This window comes from Artibeus jamaicensis, unplaced genomic scaffold (genome assembly GCF_021234435.1).
Source record: "Artibeus jamaicensis isolate MK-2021 breed Jamaican fruit bat unplaced genomic scaffold, CSHL_Jam_final scaffold_474, whole genome shotgun sequence".
Taxonomy (NCBI): domain Eukaryota; kingdom Metazoa; phylum Chordata; class Mammalia; order Chiroptera; family Phyllostomidae; genus Artibeus; species Artibeus jamaicensis.
Window position 1 is genome coordinate 40,450,162 of NW_026522046.1, and position 20,408 is coordinate 40,470,569.

The 20,408-nt window shown below is 54.0% G+C and overlaps 1 protein-coding gene across 4 annotated transcripts in view; it reads right to left on the bottom strand.

The window, feature by feature from the left end:
• Nucleotides 1-19,157, bottom strand: part of ADARB1 (adenosine deaminase RNA specific B1) — a 98,559-nt gene extending 79,402 nt beyond the window's left edge. For 2 of the 4 annotated variants that reach the window (XM_053657800.1, XM_037158174.2), the window contains exons 1-2: nt 19,012-19,157; nt 6,968-7,099 (exon numbers count right to left, since the gene is read on the bottom strand). The gene's annotated coding sequence lies outside the window, so the exon portion shown is untranslated. Of the gene's footprint in view, nt 1-6,967; nt 7,100-19,006 lie in introns of all 4 variants that reach the window. The other 2 variants (XM_053657801.1, XM_037158175.2) reach the window with 2 other exon arrangements.
• Nucleotides 19,158-20,408: the final 1,251 nt, after the last annotated feature.

A 20,408-nucleotide genomic window follows, 5' to 3' on the forward strand; every position in this document is an offset into this window, starting at 1 on the left:
GCCTTTGGGCTAAGAACAGGCAAGATGGGGAGAAGGAGGGGAAAACAAAGCCCAGCCCTAAGGTGCCTCCTGGGGCAGGTAAGTTGTGTACCCGGAGTTACAGCCAGGGGAGCAGAGACTCATTAAGTCTGGGCAGTCTTTGAAAAATCAGGAGGCCTTGCCCGTGCCTCCCCACCAGGGCCTCACTGCCCTGCCCAGAGTCCTGGGGCTGAGCAGGGCCACCCACACTCTGCAGACCAGCCGCCACCTGTCCTCCCCCAGCTGTAGGACACCAAGGCCAGGCCACGAGATGGTGGGTTTTCTGGGATGCAGCTGTGCACAGGCAATGACAGGCTTCAGGCTCAGGTTATGAACTCCCTGCACCATCACCCACGGGACGGGAACTCATCGCGGAGCTGCGGAACAGAGTGCAAGAGGTAGCAGGAAAATGCCGCCGAATCCGAGAACCAAGCACCGCAGATGGCTCTGCGGGCTGGGCACCTGGGATGCCAGCTTCTCTCTTCCATCGTCAAGGATGTCCATGGGCACTTCTGGAAACCTGCTGACAGGAGCACTGAGCTGACCTGAAATGGCCACAGCTGGTCCTGAGGCCGAGCGCTGCGAGGGACAACTGCCCAGAACGTGCCCTGGAGAGTCGGGAGAGCACAGCCCCCTGGTGGCCCCTCAGGGCCTACCGCCCAGGGGTGCGAGTGTGTGGCCCCCAGGGGGGCAGTGCTGTGCTGCTTCCTTCCTCCCGAGATTATCTGGAGCCTTGATTTCCTGGTCTTCCCTGTGCCGACTGTAAATGCTGTGTGTTGGGGGCGGGGGAGCTGAGACTCATCCAAAGGGTTGCAACAGCCTAGGAACAGATGGCCCCGCTGGCCCCCAGAGAAAAGGACAAAGATTTCCTTGGCGTTCGAGAGCAGACGTGACACTAGTATTGACATCTTTGTGACCTAGGACCTGTCTTCGAAAAGTAGAAAATACAAATGTATGATGGTGAACACGCCTACTTTATAGGGTTGGAAGGCTCTACCTATTAAAACAGCTTTTAAATAATCACTCGGGAAAGAGTTAGATTGAAGCTGTAGGAGCCCCACTGACTTCCTCTGCCTCACCGGCCCCGTGTTTCGGTACAGTCCCTAACTGGTTCATTGCTTCCACACTTGCAGAAAGACGTTTCGTTTCTTGCTCTTCTGTGATACTATTAGCACGAGTCTGACTTATAAATCTAAGTGCAGATCAGTAAGATGTATTATTTTTTTAATCCAACAGGAGCACAGCAATGGAAAAGTGACTTTGACAGGGCTCCTGAATTCTAAGATATAAAGCAGGGGTGTCATAGTCGTTTTCACTGGAGGCTGCATCGGCCTCACGGATGCCTTCAAAGGGCCGAATGTAATGTTAGGACTGTATACTTGTAACCACTGCTTAACTAGGGGCAAGGAGCTCGGCGCTGCCGCCGGGTAGAAACGAGGCGCCGGACGGATAAAACGAGGTGGAGGCTGGATTTGGCCCGAGGGCCTTGTGTTCACCACCCGTGATGGGAAGGTAATTTTTGAGGATTCGACCCTTAGACTGACTTGATCCCATAATTATTACTTCCAAAGGTTAAGTTCCAAGATATAACTATAGTGTAAAAAAAACCATAATGTGCATTCCCATTAAATCTTTTTTATGTTATTATTTATGTCCCTCTATTAGCCAGTTGCAATGTGGCTGGAAGAGTTAAGGGGGCCAGCTCAGGCGAATTCATCAGGAGAGGGCAGGGGCTGGTACACGAGGGCCTTAGAAGTCTCTGTCCATCCTTAGAGCCTACACGGACCTGGCTGCTGAAAGGGGCCGGGCAGGATCCGAGTGAGGAAACGGAGTGTGTGGTGGCTTTGGATCTCGGCTGAGGGCCAGGGCACACCTTCTGGACCGACGCCCCCCGCAGAGTGACCTGTGCTTCCTCCGAAGGCTCCTCTCTGCAGACGGCTGACCTGGGACCAGGAGCCAAGTCCCATCCAGGCCGCTTTTCACACACTCTGTTCTCCCACACTCTCCTCCAAGAATGAGGAGGGCCGATCTCCGCGGTCTTTCAAATTGTCTGAATAAATCAGAACCATTTTCTCTTATTAAAGTAAAATACTGACTTTTAAATTAAAGACATTAACTTTGCGCAGGATTTAAAGAGCAGAAATCCAAATCTGTTTGGCGGAGAGACGAGCAGATGGATTCCTGAGGCCCGCTGGCCGGCATCCACACTTCCCAGGCTACCCTCCGCGACACTCCGTCTGGTCCTTCAGCTCCTTCCCCCCGCAGGCCGACCCGCCACTCTCCCCGGACCGAGACCCACTGCACAGTGGGGACCTGAGTCCCAATCTCCTCCACCTGACTCCAAAGCACACTGCGAAGACATAACTGTGCTGTTCAGCACTTGGGGAGCTGGCTCCGGCCTCTCAGAGCCACCAAGCGGCCAGAAGGCAGAGCCCCATGCATCCTAGTGCCCCCTGGAGCCAGACGAGACATAGTGGTGGGGAGCAGCCCACCAGCATCTGGAACAGCCGTGGGAGGCCACACGCTCATCCACGGCTCCTCCTTAGGTGACAGTCCATGCATCGAAAAGAGGGTCACTTCACGGAACGCTTCCAGTCACTCTGCTGTCATACCCTCTTAAAGCACGAGCCTTTCCTAATGTAAAAGCTCAGTCTCGATTCCTCTGCCTTTTCCTCGTGAAAATTTGGACAAAGCAGAAATACAGTTAAGCTAAACATCAGCTAGTATAGAAGCAGGAAATTTCAGAATTAAAGCAATGGGGAAAACAGGACTAATTTCAGGTTGACTTTAGAGAATACCGGGCAAACACCAGTGGGTGAGACAGAGAAAACTGGCAAGGACAGTCGAACAGGGAAAACTACTCGACTTAAAGATATATCAGAATCTGTGCGCCATGAAGGGGCTATTTCATTCACTGCTACTCACCCATTTGGGATCCGAAGTGTGGGACACACAGTAGATACTCAAAAAACGTTTGTCAAATGACAGTGTAAGTAATGCATGAGAAATGGTTTCACTTACATCAGGGAAGACAAAGAGCTGCATGAATATAAGACACTAGCAACAGCTCACATTTAAGGACTTACCATCACAGACCTGCAGGTTTTTTTACACACAATTGTGGGTCATGGACCCATGGGTCAGATGCCCAGTCTGTCACTTAAAATCACTCCAAGCCCTGTGTTTATATCTACAATATCGGTGAAGAGGCTGAGGTAGTTCTTAGCGGAAAATGAACAGCTGTCAATGCACAGAGTGAAAAACAAGAATGACTTGAAAATAAATAGACCAGGTCTTCGTGCCAGGAGCCCATGGTGGCCCTGGGGAGGACCGGGTGCTGACCTGGGCATGATGAAGCCTCTGGTGGACACGGGAGATGGTGATGCAGACGTGGAAGTCACCAGGTTGCACACTGGGGTCCAGCGGTAGCTGGCACCAGCGCAGGAGAAAGGACCATGACATTTTTCGGGAGTTCTGCGAAGCAGCTGTCAGCTCACTGGTAGCCGAAAACAGGCAAGGGTGAGAATATTTTTGCCACGAAAACTGACCAGCACAAAGCTCAGGGCTCGTACGTCTGCACCCACAGGAGAGCCAGCTGCCGCTCATGTACCAGCCGCCGCTGCGGACACTGCACAGTGTACAAACTATGCCTCAGACAAGAAAAGGCTAGGGCGGGGCGGGGGGGGGAGGAGGGACTCCTTTTTAAGAAGGTATTAAAATAAATAACAAGCTTAATTTTCAGTGTGTTACAAGTTGAGCTTTTCCTGAGAATGAAACACTGTTTAGCAACAGGAAATGTACTACAGAACTTGACTACATTAACAGGCCGGAGGGGAGACACAGGATCACCTCCACAGATCCAACTCAGAACAAGCACAGAGGAGCATGCTGCTGTTCATAATAAAGTTCATTTTAAAATCTCGGCACACTGGGAAGGTGACTTGCTTAACTAGACAAAGGATGTGTTCGAACAACAAAGTTTCCCGATGAGGAAACATAAAGGCATTTGCATGCAAGTTAGAACAAGAGAAGTACCGCTAATCACGCTACTGTTTAAACACCGCATTCGGCCAAACACCAAAATCTCCAGCCAATAAATAAGGGAAAAACTGGAAACGGTTTTTTAAAAGATTTTACTTATTTATTTTAGAGAAATGGGGAAGGGAGGGAGAAAGAGAGGAAGTGAAACATTAATATATGGTTGCCCCTAGCACACCCCATACTGGGAACTGGCCTGCAACCCACACATGTATGTGCCCTGACTGGGAATCAAACCGGCGATGCTTTGGTTCACAAGCCTGCGCTCAATCCACTGAGCTACACCAGCCAGGGCCAAGGAGAAACAATTTGATCTTCTACCTGAAAATACGAGACGAGTGACAATCTCTGGACACAATCAAAATGCAAAATCAATAGTTTTCCTACACAGCAATGACGAGCAAATGTAACTGAAGAAAGAATTTAGCATTTGACAAAAGTGGCATTTCTGACCACCAGGCAAAGGGCAGGCCACACAATGAGAGTGGCAACTGGCCGGCCAATGGAAAAGACACTGGATCCTGACCTCGGGCTGCACAGAAGCAGATTTCCCGTAGGTCAGCGATGAGCTAGACGAGGAATGCAGAAGACGAAACTGCTGGAAAGAGTGAAAGAAGCACAGCCCTGGGGTAGGGAAATGTTCCTAAATGAGACTCAAACAAGAAGTCTCTAAGGAAAAGACTGACTGATCGGAATACATAAAAATTTAAATTTTCGCTTTGGAAAAAATGAAATCAAACAAAAGACCCAGGACAACCTGGGAAAACACCGGTAGCCACATGAGAGGTCCCCAATGTGGAGCCTCCAGGTGACAGTGCTCCTCCCCAGGGGGAGCAGGTCATCCTGGGCCCCACGTGAACAGCGTGCCCCCCCAGCACACACCGGTGCTCTGCACTGGGCCCTGGGGGGCCGGACGGCCCAGTGTAAACTCAAGGAAAGACTCTCCCTGAAGACAACTTGGAACCACTCTCTCAGCCTGGCAAAGAGACAGACCTCGGCCCTGCCGCCACCTCGGTTCCACGGGCACCCCTCTGTGCCCCAGCATGTGCGTCCTTTCTCAACTCTCTGTCCTAAAGGTGCGACTAGCAGAGAGTGGGAACCAGCCCAGAGTGCCCGCCACCCTGGCCCAGCTTCTCCTCGTGCTCCTGGCCCAGCTTTTCCTCGTGCTCACGCCCCACAGAACCACCAACCAGTTGTCAAAGTTAGGAAATGGGTCAGTGTCAGCTCAAGGTCAGACCCCGTTTGAATCCCCCAGTTTCCCAGTGATGACCCGAGTGTCCCAGGACCCCGCCCACAGCCCAGGCTGCATTTCGAGGCCGTGTCTCCTTAGGCTCCTCGGAGCCAAGACTGTCCCTCCGTCCCTGTCTGTCGGCCGCTGGGAGAACACTGGCCAGGCAATTCATGGGACGTCCTCTCCTAGAGTCTGGCAGCTTTTTCCTGGGACGACACCGTGAGAGTGGATCCGTGACGAGAATACCAGGGAGGTGAGGTGCCATGTGGTGTCAGGGAGCACCTGACAGCGACCTGTCTTGTCACAGGTGTTGTTAGCCTGGGTCGCCTGGGGAGGTAGCGTGTGCTGGCTCTCTCTAAAGTTACGGTTTTTCCCCTCATAAATAAATAACTTGGGGAAAAGATACTATGAGACTAGGCAAATATCCTGTTTCTCCTCAAATTTTCGCTCCCGGATGTTAGCATTGGCGCCTGGGTCTCGCCTGAAGTGGCTTTTCTGTGGTGTCGAGCCTGACGGTGACATTCGATTTCCTCATTCCTTGTACACGGATGAGCTGAAATTCTTCTGTGGAGAAGGGCTGTCCCCTCCCCTCACTCACTCACTGATTTGTCCGACTATTTACTTACACCGGCACGGAATGAGGGATGTTCACTTCCCCCGTGGACTGCAAACCAATACCTCACTACTTGCTTCTGCGCTCAGACCGGCCCAGCGTGGCCCTCTCCTCCTTCCAGCTGGCCCGCTGCCCTCGGCCTGCCCCACCCTTTCCAGCACTTCCTTCCTTTTGGCACCAGCAGGTGCTCCCCCCGCACCTTCCTCCAGCAGCCTGGCTCCTCTCCATGAGAGAATGACGTCAGTGGACTCCTGCCACCAGCCCGCTCGGGGGGCAGAACCAGGGGACACACGGGGACATCCCCACTTCTCTGTGCACCCGCCGCTGCGTGTGCGGCGCTGCACGGGCTCACGCCGACACCCAGCTGCCGCCCGCCACCGGCCTGTGGGTCTCCTTTCCTTAGTGAAACGTATTCCTGGCTCTCATGGCGCTGGGATCTGCTGTCAGTCGGCCCTTGTGCATGCGGAGGCCTGCACAGCTGCGGGTGCTCATCGGGGAGACACAGGCCTGCAAGCACAGTGCGTGCACCATCTTTTGTCTTTCGGCTTCTAAATCTCGTCAAAATAGTCTTTTCCAAAACACAGTGCCCACCCCTTGGCTGTGGCTCTGTCACTGTTTTCGCCAACGCCGAGGCTTGTTTCTGCTTCTGCTCTGTTTTGGGTCCCCTGCCAATGCCGGCCGATGTCAACACACTTCCTCTGGGGCCTGTGGGGAGTCGCTGTGGTTCCTAGAGCAGAGCGGGCCACACAGGTCCACTCGGAGCAGCTCTGCGTCCCCATCCCTCCAGCCGCAGGTGTCCCTTCCCTGGGCGCCGCCCGCCCTGGGCGTATCCGGTCTCTCCAGTTCTGGCTCACCCCTCCTGTGCAGGCACACGTGGGTTTTTGCACACGCCTTCTCACGTGAAGGGCTGCACGCTAGATGCTCTTGGGCGCTCCCCTCGCCCACTCCCCAGCACTGGGAGTCGCTTCGCGTCGGCTCACGGGGACCAGGCTCCTCTGCACAGCACTGCGCTGTGTGGCCCCCCGAGTGGACTCACCGTCTCCTGCACACACGACTGAGTGACTTACCATGTGTTTTCAGGGTGCCAGAGGTACGTCCTCAGAAGTGGAACTGCTGGGTCGCCACCTACGTGCGTGTGGGGTGCTGCCGGTGGGACGTGGTTTCCACCATGCCCAGCAGGACGTTGCTGGCCTCCTCCCCTGATGGGCGAGAGAAAAACCAAACACTGGGAAAGTGCTCACCTGCTGGGGACCGGACGGCGCGCACCACACGGAGGGAGCCGTCATAAGACTGCGTGTGACGTTATGACCGTGACATGCCGTGCTGGAGGTGACAGGTCTGCACCGTTCAGGGAGCTCCACGCACATCCCAGAGACACGCCTGCAGTCTCACATGCGCTTTTTACCAGCACTAGCGACACCAAAGGAACAGGATTACTCCAAACTCACGGCTGCACGAGAACTTGTCCACACAAAGGTGTGTTTGTACCATGACTCCTCACTGTCACAAAGTGGACACAACTCAAGGGCCGTCCCGGTGAGGGACAAACAGGGCTGCCGTGTGCACGCCCCGGCACACTCCCAGCAACCAACAAGAGCGAGAGGGAGATCCGTGCCGCCCCTGGGCACGCCCCAAACAGGTGACACGGAGGGAGCCTGGCTCGTAAGACAGCGTGGTGCCTGATCCCACTCACACGCAATGCCCAGAAAGGGCAGACACGTAGAGAGAGGGGGTGGCTGCCGTGGAATGGGTGTTCATCACAAACAGGCACACGGACATCCTGGGGTGACGGAAAGCTCCTAGAGCTGGACTGTGGTCATGGCTGCGCAACTGTGAAATTCGCAAAAGTCTCTGAACCGTCTACTCACAGTGGGTGAATCCATGGCAGCTGTTTAAACGTGAGAAACAAGCCCTCCTTACGGCACCCCTCCCACCTTGTTTCCCGCCCACGTCTTCCCAGGTACTGGGTGTCCATCTTCCCAGGCACACAACTGATCGTATGAGCAAGCTGTATTACTCCCTTCAACTCTCAGTACCACTGGAAGAGCACGCGGTGGATTCGCCCACGTGACCGCACCCAGGCCAGCGTGGTGCGTCGCCCAGTACTGCTCTGTCTGACGAGTCCCGGGCACCCTCCCCAGACCACATCGCGGCTCGAGGCCTGGTGGACTACAAGGAAAGGCTTCCTTCCCTGCTGCCAGGGCTTTGGGTGAGAAACACGGCCGCTCACCAAGCACCCCCTTCCTGCCTGTGCCCTGCCCGCCCAGAGCTGACCCACACGGGGAGACTCTAACGGCAGCTGGGGAACAAAGGGCACAGCGCATAGAGCTTTGGGCTCTGAAATATCCTGAAGGTTCACAAAGCACCTGCCTCTTCCGTGGGAATACCATCAATTCCCTCGTAGCTTCATTAGAGGCATAACATTAAAGATGAGAAAGCCTCCGCGTGGAATCATCAACTGTGTCACTCACGCATGTGCACACGGGCGGAAACCATCTACTACATGACACCAAAAGAATACACCAGAGGAGGAGTCAGACGGTGCAGATCTGACCCTGACGCGTGTTTGGTGACACCAGGCCTCGCTGTCAACAGGACGCACGCTCTTGTGCTGACACACAGGTTCTCATCTTACCGCTCGCAAAACCGGCCGAGACGCAGTGGCAGTGACCTTCTCCACGGGGTGGACCCCACGTCCTCCTGGTCTAAGACTCTCAGCCTCAACCCCGAACCTGCTTCTGTCTGCAGCACACAGTTCCCCCCGTTTGCCGCCTGCACCACTCATTTCCTGGGACTGTTCATCTAAAAGATGATTACGTGAAGCTCTCCAAATGTTTAGATGGCTTTTTAGTGACAAAGTTTTAATATAGTAAGAAAGGAAAGATAAACCTTTAAAGTAGCTCGCCAAAGAACACTGTATTATAACAGGCATATTGCAGAACCTAAGGCCAATGACAGACTCAAGAATAATAACTGTTGTTTTGGGTAGATTCCTATCCTGAAAAGGAATCAGATTCAAACGATCGCTACTAACAAGTATGTATCTGACTTCACTCCTATCTAGACAGAGTGGATATACACAGTCAAATCCCTGCTATTTAAGCTGCGGCCTGTGCACATCTCGAAACCACTTCCTGCATTTAGATGTGACGTCAGGCCATTTGTGCTCCGGCCCGGTCCTGGTGAAGTGTCTGAGTGAAGTCTGTTTTCCATCATTCCCGCACTGGTGGCCACCTAGTACCCCAGACTTCCCTCCTCTATTTGGGGACACCCCCCCCCAAGGAGTGCCCCTTCTAAGGCAGGGGCTGGAAATGGAATCCCTGTCCCCCCTCAGCCAGGGCACGCATAAGGCACACACAGGACCTCGCCTCCAAAGAGAAACCTGAGCGAGCAGGTGCCTGGCAGAATCAGTTCCTGAAAAGGGAGGAAGCTGAAACGACGGAGACCTGAGTGCCGGGAGGTGACCGTGGGCAGGGGACGTGCACAGCACCCACGCTTGGTGCACGAGGTCCCCCCTCAGGGAAACGGCTCTCGGCCTCACAAACAGGACGGGAAGCTCCCTGCCATCCCCGAGTAGACTCCTGTCCTCACAGAAACCAGCTCACCCTAAGTGAGCTGGCACTTGGAGAGGGAGAGAACTTTGTTACTAACCAAAACACAGAGGAAACCGGATGTAAGTGAAGGCCCAGAATACCAGGCAACTGTCAAAGTGACTCTCCAGCCTGGCTGGTCTGTGTGTCGGCCACCTGTTTCCAACTCCGCAACACCACAGGAGGGAGCTGACGAAACGCCACTCCCCACCGAGTCACCTGCAGTCGGTATGATGTGCTCTAGACGTACACACGGAAAATGGTGCCTGCTTCAGTAGTTCCCACCAACACGGCCTAGCGCCCCAGGCCTGAGAAGGCACGGCGGGCCACCTGGACTCCCCTGAGACTCCCACTTCTCAGAGTCAGGCCCACCACTGCTCCCCCAGATCCTCCATCACTCACCTCACCTCTTCGGGCAGAGCCAACGGATCCACGGGGAGGCGACGCGACACTGGTGCCAAGTGTTGGCCTCCCGTGCACTGTGAGCAGCCATGAACTGAGGCGGCATCCCGCACTGGGCCCAGGGATGCACACAGGCACTGCCAGAAAACCTTCTGCACCACTGACTGCATCACCCTCGAAACCCTCAGAACTCACTGCCTCCCTCCTGCGGACAGAGCAAGTCTTCTGGAAATGCGAGGTGACTCAGAGACCACTGACTCGGAGGCCTGGGTTCGCAGGGCAGGAACTTGCGGCAGAGCCCGGAGTCGGCAAGTTCGGGCAGGGCTGGGACTAAATCTCCAGGCTCCTGCACGGGAACTTCTCCTGTTCACAGAGCTTATAAAGCCACAAGGTTTAAATCCTATATGCCTCCATGGTGGAATCAAGGAGCTTTCAGTTTATTTGGCTGCTTTTCTGAAACTTTCTAGAATGATTTAAAGTATTCTCATTTTTGTCAAGATGGAGTTACAACTGTTACTTCCGACTATCATGGACACTATTACTATTTAAGAGAATGTATTTCCATGACATGTCACCCGAAAGGGGTTAAAATGGTAATGGCAGGACTGTTTTTGGTAAATTCATTCACTAGACTGTACTTTACGATCTCAGAACAATTCTGACCGCTCAGCAAATGTTCTATTCTACAAAGAAAAGCACAAAACTCCAGTGACAACACAGACGTGTGGGCATAAATATATGGCTGATGTTCCAGGCACAATAGAAGGGGCAGGTGCTGAGGCAGAAAAGCACATGTTTCAGAGGCAAACAGCCCCAGTTTGGGTTCCACCATTTACTACCAACATAAAAAGTAAGAAAAAAGTTATTCATTCACTCGACAAACATTGTCAAGTGCCTGCTATCTGCCAGGCTTTGTTCTGAGCCCAAGGACAGTGACACACAGCAAGACCCCTGCCTTTCGGGGTTTTCTACTCTGCCAGGGGGCAGGCTGATGTGAGGGTGGGAGGGAGACAGCAGGGCACACAGTGGGTGAGCAGCTGAGGGTGCAGAGGGGGCAGCCCAGGAGACAGCTGAGGGGATGGCGGGAGAGGAAGCCCCTGGCAGGACGCTGACATGGGCAGTGACCAGGTTCTGAGCTGCAGGGTGGCTTGTCTCCCCCGACTTAAGCCTCTTCTCTGGCTGCTGGTCCAAAACCGACAGGAGACCTGTGACAAGACGACTCAGGTGAGCGCAGCAGGTCTCCTTGTCAGTAAGAGCAGATGATGGTGACCCCCTGTAAACTGACCTCCGGAGGTCCGCATGAGGAGCAAACTAGAACACACTGGTCCACCATGCTGAACCCAGAGCTCTAGCTTAATAAACATAGCGGAGCACTTTCCTGCTCTCTCAGGACATCACTGAACCTCTCAGGTGAGCTCCTGATCTGAAAAGCCGGGGTGGCAAACCCTCTACCTAAGACTCACAGGGAGCAAGTGACATTGGCACGAGGACACCTGTTAGTGCCAGCTGTTCCTAACAGAGGGTGAAACATTTGTACCTGTCTGTTTTACAAACAGTACGTTATCTACCTTATAGACCACAGGTGGCGAACACAAGGCCCTTGGGCCAAATCCTGCCCTCCACCACGTTTTATCTGGCCCAGCACCTTATCTCTACGGCAGCAGCGCCAAGCTCTTGCTTAATTGTTGAGGAGGAGTTACATTTAAATAGTCCTAAAGTCACATTCAGCCCTTTGAAGGCAACCTCGAGGCTGATGTGGCCCCTGGTGAAAATGAGTTGGACACCCCTGCTCTAGACCATCTACAGCTATAGGTAAATATCTGCACATTGCACACTGGGAATAAGTGATTTGCAGACCCAAATAGAACCCAATATAAAGTGATAATGCCCATAACTGAAGAATCGCCCTCGGACCCTCTGGTCCTCAGCGTGCGGACAGTCCCAAGTCCTACAGGCAGCTGCTCCTGCTCACTCCAGTCCCCCCGCCTCCTCCCCAGACCCGATCCACCATTAGCCCTGCTGACTCCACCACAGGACACCGAGCGCCCGGCGCTTGGTTCTCCAGCTTCTCCACCCCACTCCCCTGGCCCCCCTCATCCTTTCCTTCAAACTACCCCTGGGACCCACAAGACCCTGCATGGCCAGGCCACGCATGTCTCTCAATGTCACGTTACATGACACCCCTCATTCATGGCGGACTGGACAATGGCTCTGCCCTCAGCAACTCCAACCAGCACAGTTCCTGAAGTGTCCTTGTCTCCTCTCCCGGCCTGAAGAGCTCATTCTGTCCTTCAGGCCTCAGCCCGGCACCCTCGCCGCCCGAGAGGCCTTCCCCACATGCCAGGCCTCCAGCAGGAGCGGCCCTCTGACTCCACCCACAGACAGGCTAATGGTGGGTGCGACGTCTGCCTTCGCTCTTGCTTAGTCTCCCCAGCTGGGTGGGCCCTGGGCTCCAAGGGGCAGAGACCTCCTTCTTCCCCGAGTCCTTCTGCAGTGACACAGAGCCAAGGCCCTGGGCGAGACGGTCCACTGAGGCAGGGAGTGAAGTGAAAGTGTGCCCAGAGGGACGGAAAGCGCCAGACGATGGGCTGCAGGTGAGGGCGGCGGAGGGCCTTACACTTCATCACACTTGTGGAGCTAATGAGAAAACTCATCACTCCTGTTTTGAAACTCCGACCCTAAGAAAAATCAAATAACCACAACAATGCAAAGAGACACACAAGGAAGGTATCTTGTCATTTCAACACAGGACTTGAAGTGAGCGCTGCTGCCCTGGAGGCCTGCCTGCCTTGGCAACCGCGCCGCCCTCCCCTCCCCAGAGGTGGGGGCTTGTTCAGGATGCAACACTGGCGTTTCCTGCTAGATCCTTAAAACAAATAAAGCGCTAATCAGCAGCCAAGTCTTGCTAGTCCTCTAGTCAAAGTGCCAACTTCTGAGTAAGTTCATGATACTTTCAGGGACATGTGAGTTTTTTAATAAAGAAAATACCGTTTCCACGAATATCTTTCTGTAAGGGCGCCCCAAGTGTAGCACCTCCGGAGCTACTCAGACCCTAGATCCTGAATCCTGGCGCCCAGTGCCCAAGTACACTGCACGGAACACAAACTGCATTTCACGTTAGGCCCTCTTTCAGAAGGCAAGGTCTCCAGAAACACTCTCGAAGTGAATCAAGGTGCCCACACGCCACGTCCCACCTGGCTCCCCTAGCTGTCCCCTCGCACCTCTCGAGGACTTCACTCTGCAGTCATCCCCTTTCCCGGCATATTAGAAAATTGTCCTCCTCCACGGAAGTGTTCCTATTAACCCACAAACGTGCCATAATGCTCTCATTTAAACAAAATCCTCTGAGTCCACCCTGCCTCCCTTCCCCCTGTCCCCGGCTACTGTCCCATCACTGTCCCCTCTCAGTGCAGCTCTACTGGATGTTCTTTCTCCCTTCCTCACGCCCACCTCTCTCCCAGCCCCAAGGCCACCTGCCTCTTGCAAGAGCCAGAACTAACCAGCCCTCGGCCCCGGGCTCTACAGCACTAGACCCTCCAGGTGCCCTCCTTCTTCAACGTGCCCCTCTCGGTGGGTGTTGCTGGGTCCTCTCCTCTCCTGGACCCCTGGCCGAAGCCCCCGGGCTCAGTCCTCATCCTTCCACTCCCCCGTCTTAGACCCACAGCCTGGCCTCCAGTCTCGAACACCAGCGATCGGCAAAGCACTGCCCTATCTACCTATATGGCCCCGACAACTTCTCGAGGTCAACCTTAAATTATCCAAACACCTGTACTCAAAAGTAACAGGCAAATTAAACCCCTGAAGTCCTGCAGGTGAGGTACATTCTAGGCACTTTACCTGAGCTCAGTTTATCCCCCCAGCGTGCGGAGGAGACCTGCTGTAAGTCTTCTTCCTGAGGCACCGGTGAGAAAACCAAAGCCCAGGAATTATTATACAGCCTGCTCGAGACCACACATCTGGGGTGCCATGGGACAAGGACCCGACCACGCACTCGAGGCACGGTCTGTGGGGACAACCGAGGAACTGCCTCCCGAGTCTGAAGCTCATAGGGACAGTTGCCTCTCCGTCCCCACCAGAGACATCCCCACCGCACAATGGCCAGCCACCTGTCCCTCCAACAACCCTGGGGTCCTTCTGGAATGTTCTCTCTCACAGGGTCTATTGGTCATCCTGATGGACTCGTCTGCTAAACAGGCCACAATCCTCCGCGCTAAGGGCACACCCCACATCCTAACAACAGGGAAACGATGCCCGGCATTGGAGGTGTGTCGCCGGGCTGCCAGCCACGGTGAGTGCAGCCCCTCTCCGCTTGGACACGCTTGGCTGTTCCTTTGGAGGCATGACAGGCAGCGGAACTGTCAAGAGCCAGTCAGCAAGTCACTTCAGGACCGAAACCTCTCCTTCACACCTGCCAGTGAGATCCAGAAAGCACCCAGACTTGTTGGCTGCGTGCAGGAGCTGGGACAGCCCCCGGGGACAGCAGGGCTGCGGGCTTGGGTGCACCGCAGGGCAGCACGTCAAAGCTGACTTGGAAGAATGGACATGAAGACATTTTAGGATGACTTTATTTCACTCATAGTTTCCTCTTTCACGAAGGCACAAGAGAAGTGTGACTTTAAAAGTCTGTACATCCAGTGCTGGCTGGTGTGGCTCAGTGGACTGGGCGCCTGCAGACTGAAAGGTTGCCCGTTCACAACCCCGAGCAGGGCACATGTCTGGGTTTCCAGCCGGTCCCCGGTTGGAGACGTGCAAGAGGCAACCAATCGATGTTTCTCTCCCTCTCTTCTTCCCTTCCTTCAAATAAAAATAAAATCTTAAAATTAAAAAAAAGTCTGTACTTCCCGTGAGTATAAGTAAAAGCTAAGGGATGAGAAAGCATGTGTCCGACTAACCAGCAGGAGCCCCCGTGACAGGACAAACGGTAAGGCTACGACCCACCGGTGGCGCCGTCTCACAGTGCTGGGACACAGCAAGTGGACCTGGCCACCTCTGCCCTGGTCTGAGCCCTGTGTGGCCACGGTCCCTGGCGCCCCTGCTGTTCCCTCCTGCCTGCGGCAGGGAGGTGGGAAGAGGTGCTCAGGGCAGTCCTGTCTTTGCCACTTATCCGTGGCCTCTCTGTGCCTAGTTTTAGCCACTGAAGACACACAATGGTGCCTGCATGTTGGATGATCGCAATTACATTAAGTAATATATGTGGAGTACTGAAGTGGCCTAACGCATGTTAGCTACATAACAGCCAGAGCTATTCTCTTCAAAGATAAATCAGATCATGTCACTCCTCATTCAAAACTCTTCAATGTCAACTAGGAAGGAAGGAAAGGAGGAAGGAAGGGAGGGAAGGAGGGAGGCAGAAAGGCAGACCTCCTGAGGCCTCCCATCCCAAAGAGGTGAACATCGGAATTCCTAACCTCAGCCCTCTATACACCCCCCAACTAGTCTCGCTGCCTGACACCCACCCCTGCCATCAGCAGCACAAGACCACACCGGGGACCCAAGCCCAGGCTCCTCCTGCCTGCACCAGGCCCCAGGGCAGCACCAGCTCCCCCCATCTTCTGAGCTCCCTCTGTCCCGCCGCCCCCCACACACACACACACTGCCCAGCCTGGCCATAGGACTTTAGGTGGGGCTTAGTGTGCCCTCCTCCCCCATAATGTGAACCCCACACAGTGGGCAGGAGCTACCCACCCATGCTGTGCTAGCTCCCAGGTCTCCCGCGCCCAGAACAATACCTCGCACCTGGTCCATTCCCGTGAGGGGACCCTGCAAGTGAAACGAAACCACCCTAGCAGCAAGCAGGGCTTCGCTGCACTGCCAATAAAAATACCAGGCACCTCCGAGCAACTTCCAGCCCCCCTGCCCCCGCTTGTCTTCCTCTGAAATTCATCACAAAGACCGGAGGCCTAGAACCAAAGTCGTTCTCTTTGTATATCCCTAGAACTCCCCCCATAGTGCGGGTGGAGAAGAGCACCCAGCACACTCATCAGATTTCACAAGAGGTGAGGATTCTGATGGTCGGGCCCAACAGCAAGCGCTGCAGCGAGGCCACGTGAAGCCCTCTGCTGGCCACTGCACCTGCCCTCCCCCCACTCCACGTGAAGTGTGCACCTCAAAGGAAATCACTGGGGGAGTGAGGAAACCGAATGACTCCAGTGTACAATTTGTAAACAAAATCCTCACGACTGGCCTTTCCTACCTCCCATATTATGAATATATTTTAAAGGGTTTTTCTGAACACCACCATGTTTAAGAAACACCGTTTGGTGTCTGTCACCAAATTAGAGATTTAGAATTTCACATTTTAGAAAACTGACACCAAAAAACCCATTCAGTTTCCCATAAAAGTGGACCTCTCCAAGCTTTTCGGCTTCATACCAAAGACCTATAATTTTTCTCCGAGTTTTTAATACGCTGGAAAGTGTATAAGTTCACCTATTAATCTCTGAAGTGTACTTTCTAGCTATCTTCTACCTATTGAAATAATAGGCCTCAGTCCTAAGTACTGACACAGCTTGTCACAACACTCAAGGGAATAAAGCCCAGCTCTTAATAAGCCTTATAGCAAAGGAATTTTGGTGATTAATAAAAAGCGATTAGCAGGTTTTGCTGCACCCATGTATAAAAACAGCCCCTGCAGCACTGTCTGTTATAGCAAATACTAAAAACGACATTAAGACATTAACGACAACTGTGCGTACCCCACTCTGACCACTGTGGGGAGAACCCGCAGTCACAGCAGCTGGAGGAGGTGAGTGGCTGGGTGTGGAGTAAAATCAGGTTTTATCATCTTTTTGTACCTTCAGAATGTACTGTGTGTGTACTATTTTTAAATCTATAAAAAAATGGTAACTCTATACACTTAAAAATTTTATAACTAAAATTGTAAATACTATTTGAAAAATATAGTGCCTCAAAAGTGCTTAATAAAATGAACTGCCAGCTTTGGAGTTTTTTTGGTCTCTGCCTACCCAGTTCATGTGTGTGCCCCCTGGACAAAGGCAGGGGGGGGCCTATCACACAGCAGGCCAAGGACAAGTATTAACCAAATGTATTAAGTTTGCTTTATTCACTCACAGACAAATGTAAGTTAAAAGAATTTTCTTACTCCAAAAATCAAAAAGCGCTCTGACTGCTATTACGACATATAAATTTACAAAGGAGTGAATTAGCCTTATGAGCCCAGAAGTTTTTGTCAGTGATGTCATTAGCTAATTTTCTCCTCGCTCCTCGCGCTGACTCCCTGAGCACATCAAACCTCGGATATGCGTGTGCTGAACTTCTCAGGGCGGGGCCAGTTTTCTTTTCCCCACTGCCCCCTGCAGAAAGGCCTCCTCTCTCTCCTTCCAGTTATCTCTTCAAATTTGTTGATGTAGCTGAATGCATTCAGTCTCGGGAACCCTCAGACATCTAACAGGCATTACTCAAAGACCATGCATTCCTTTCAAAGCTGGCAGGCATCCTTGACCTCCATCTCTGGGCAGAATGGGGCACCCAGCTCAGGGCGTCTCATCAACTGTTTACTAGGTGCCCAAGAGAGAGGCTCTTGCCCTCTGAAAGGACCCAGCACAGAGGGGCCGCTGATTCTCTTACCCAGGGCAGAGCACTATCACCCAACTCTTTGCCTTTCCCCCCCTTCTCCCTTTCCCCTTTGGGAAGCCCTCAGCGAGCAGAGGAACAAGTAGCCGCAGACCCAGAGAAAAGGTGGTAATCAAAGATGCGTCGCAGGAACTGTTCTGAAGACAGCCCAGTGTCTTGGAAAACGCAGCTCTGGATGGCATCTTTCAAAGGCATTCCACACATGAGCCAATTTAAAAGGGAACAAAAAGGATTAAATATTTCTATTCCCAAAACTTAATGATGGATGGGTCCTCTTAATCAGAGGACTAAGAGTAAAGAGGCAAGTTTGACATCAGGCCACTTTTCATTACACCTCGAGAATGGAACGCTAACCACTATGGATTGTGTAAGAAGGAAACAAAATGCCTTCATCATAAGTAAAACCAAAACGGGTTGGCTAAAAATATTAACTGCGAACCAAACAAAACGGTGCGGGTCTCCCACGGATATATCGGGGCTAGAACACGTTTTATGTTATCCGGCGTGTAAATCGGGACTCCAACAAGATTAAGCGTCCACAGCCCAATTTGACACCTTCCCTCCGACCCATCCACAACCCGGTAATTTTCCCACTGCAGATGTGAACACGTCAGAAGTCATCTCGGGCCCCCAATCGTCCCAGATTGCTCCGGATTGCTCCAGACGTCCGGCAGTAGCGGGAACTTCCCCGCCCTCGGCCGCCCGATGCACAGAGCATCCCGCTCGGACTCGGCGCCCTCCGGAGCGCGTGACCTTATCCTGGACGCAGCGTCCCCTCCCCGGGGGCTCCCTCTGGTCTCCCCGCGATTCAGAGCATCCCGCGCAGACACGGCGCCCTCGGGAAGGGACGCGGGGCCAACCGCGGCGGAGCCTTATCCCGGGGGCGCAGACTCATCCTGGGCGTAGAACCTCAACCTAGGGCGCAGCCTTATTTCGGACCCACAGCCTCCCCTCACCCCGGACGCAGCCTCATCCCCGGCCGAAGCCTTTCCTCCCCGAGGCAGAGAATCCAGAGCAGACGCGGCACTCCCAGGGTGGGGACAGGGCTGTCCCCCGCGCAGTCTCCCCTCCACGGGGGCACAGATCCATCCCGGGGCGCAGCTTCATCCAGGGATGCAGCCCCCCACCCCTCAGGCGCAGCAGCATTCCAGGGCGCAGTCTCCCCTTCATTCCGGGGGCGCAGATTCCCCTTCTCCGGGCGCAGCCTCGTCCCGAGGCGCAGTACCCCCTCCATCCCCGGGCGCAGCCTCCTCTCTCGCAGCGCAGAGCATCCGGCGCAGACGCGGCGCCCCAGAGAGGAGACGCGGGCCGTCCCGGGATCAGCCTCATCCTGGGGTGCCGTCTCCCTACCCGGGCGACCCGGCCTGTAGCACCCCCGGACACGCAACCTGCAGCACTGCGTCCCGCTGGAGCCGCACTCCCAGCCTGGCCTCCCCACCTGCTCCGCGGCGCTTACATAAACGCGGCTCTGGCGGTTTGTGTCCGCCCAAGGTGTCGGACCCCCACCCGCCCCCGTCTCACCTCACCTCAGCCGCTGGCTGCTCTGCTCCGCGCGCCGCGCCGGGGCTCGCACCGCTCCACCGCCCGGGGCTGCGGCGCGCGGGCCGTGGCCTGGCGCGGCCCCGAGCGCGCCCCCGTGCGCGGCCCGACTGGGCCGCCGCCACAGCCTCCGCCTCCGTCCACCCGCCCCCGGCCACGCGCACGCCGGGGAGCGACGCCCGGACGCAGGACGTGCGTGTGTGCGCGCACGCGCGGCGCCGAGCAGACCTCTGCCAGTGGTCGGCCCAGGTTGCGGAGCCCGAGCCAGGGCTGGGGATGGAAAGGGGAGACCTGCAGGGGCGAGGGTGACCTAGCTTGGGGAGCTGGGAGACCGGAGATTCTCGGGGAGGTCCCGCTGTGAACTGGATGTGCAAACGCGTTCCGGCTGGTCCACGATCCCGAGAGCCCTGGGTGTGCAGTGGGAAATCAGGGTCCCCGCACTCCAAGGGGCTTCTCCGTTTCCTGTGGCACTCTCAGTGACATCAGAAGCAAGTCCAAATTACCAAAGTTAATGTGGTTGTTGAGTTGGCTGGTTTTGACAGGAAACGCATTTTAAAGCCTTTTTATGCTGCATACAATAAACTTACTTTTATATTATATGGTTATATACCAAGAAACGTTTGCGTGCAATAAGCATATGTGGAAATGCATTTCTGAAGACTGGAATAACTCAAGGCTGCAATTCCATTCAGAACAGTAAATAAAGTTTAATAAGGAAAAACTTGAGCATGGATGCTGAGAGTGGAAGAGTGGGTAATAAGCCACAAACAGTTCGTTTTTTGGTGATTCACTAGGAGAACTCAAGGATGTCAACCTTTAAAAAAAAACAGCCAGTTATTTTACCAGGAAAATGGGTTTATTCGGGAATATCAGAGGTACTGCATTTCCGGACTGCAAATTCCAGGGGAATCGGAGGCAAGTCCAGAGAACAAAGGAGTGTCACTCAATGGGGAAAAAGAAGGAAGTCAGGAGGGGCAGTTTTAAGGGGAAGTCCATTGGAGGGGAGTGAGAGTTAAGGGTGGTGGTGACTTCTCATTGGCTGAGTGTGGTGGTCTCTCATTGGCTGGGCTGTTGCTGAGTCAGGAAAAAATCTTCCTTCTGCCTCCATAGTAAAGTGGGTTTTTTCCTGTTGGGGACTGCAAGGTAGCTTCTTCCTGCTGGAATCTGCAGATGGCACTGAGTGGTATATGAGGGCTCCCTATTTGAGGGCTTCCCACCCCAATTTTAATGAGGTTTTCTTATTCATTTTTACAAAGGGTGGAGAGAGGGTCAGAGCACACCAAACCTGGTGCAGGGTTGGGGCAGTGGGTGTAAAGGCTGTATTGCCAAGTCCAGTCCAGCTGCTGCCACTTCTTCATGGAGGAGCCCTAGGCATCTGTCAGGA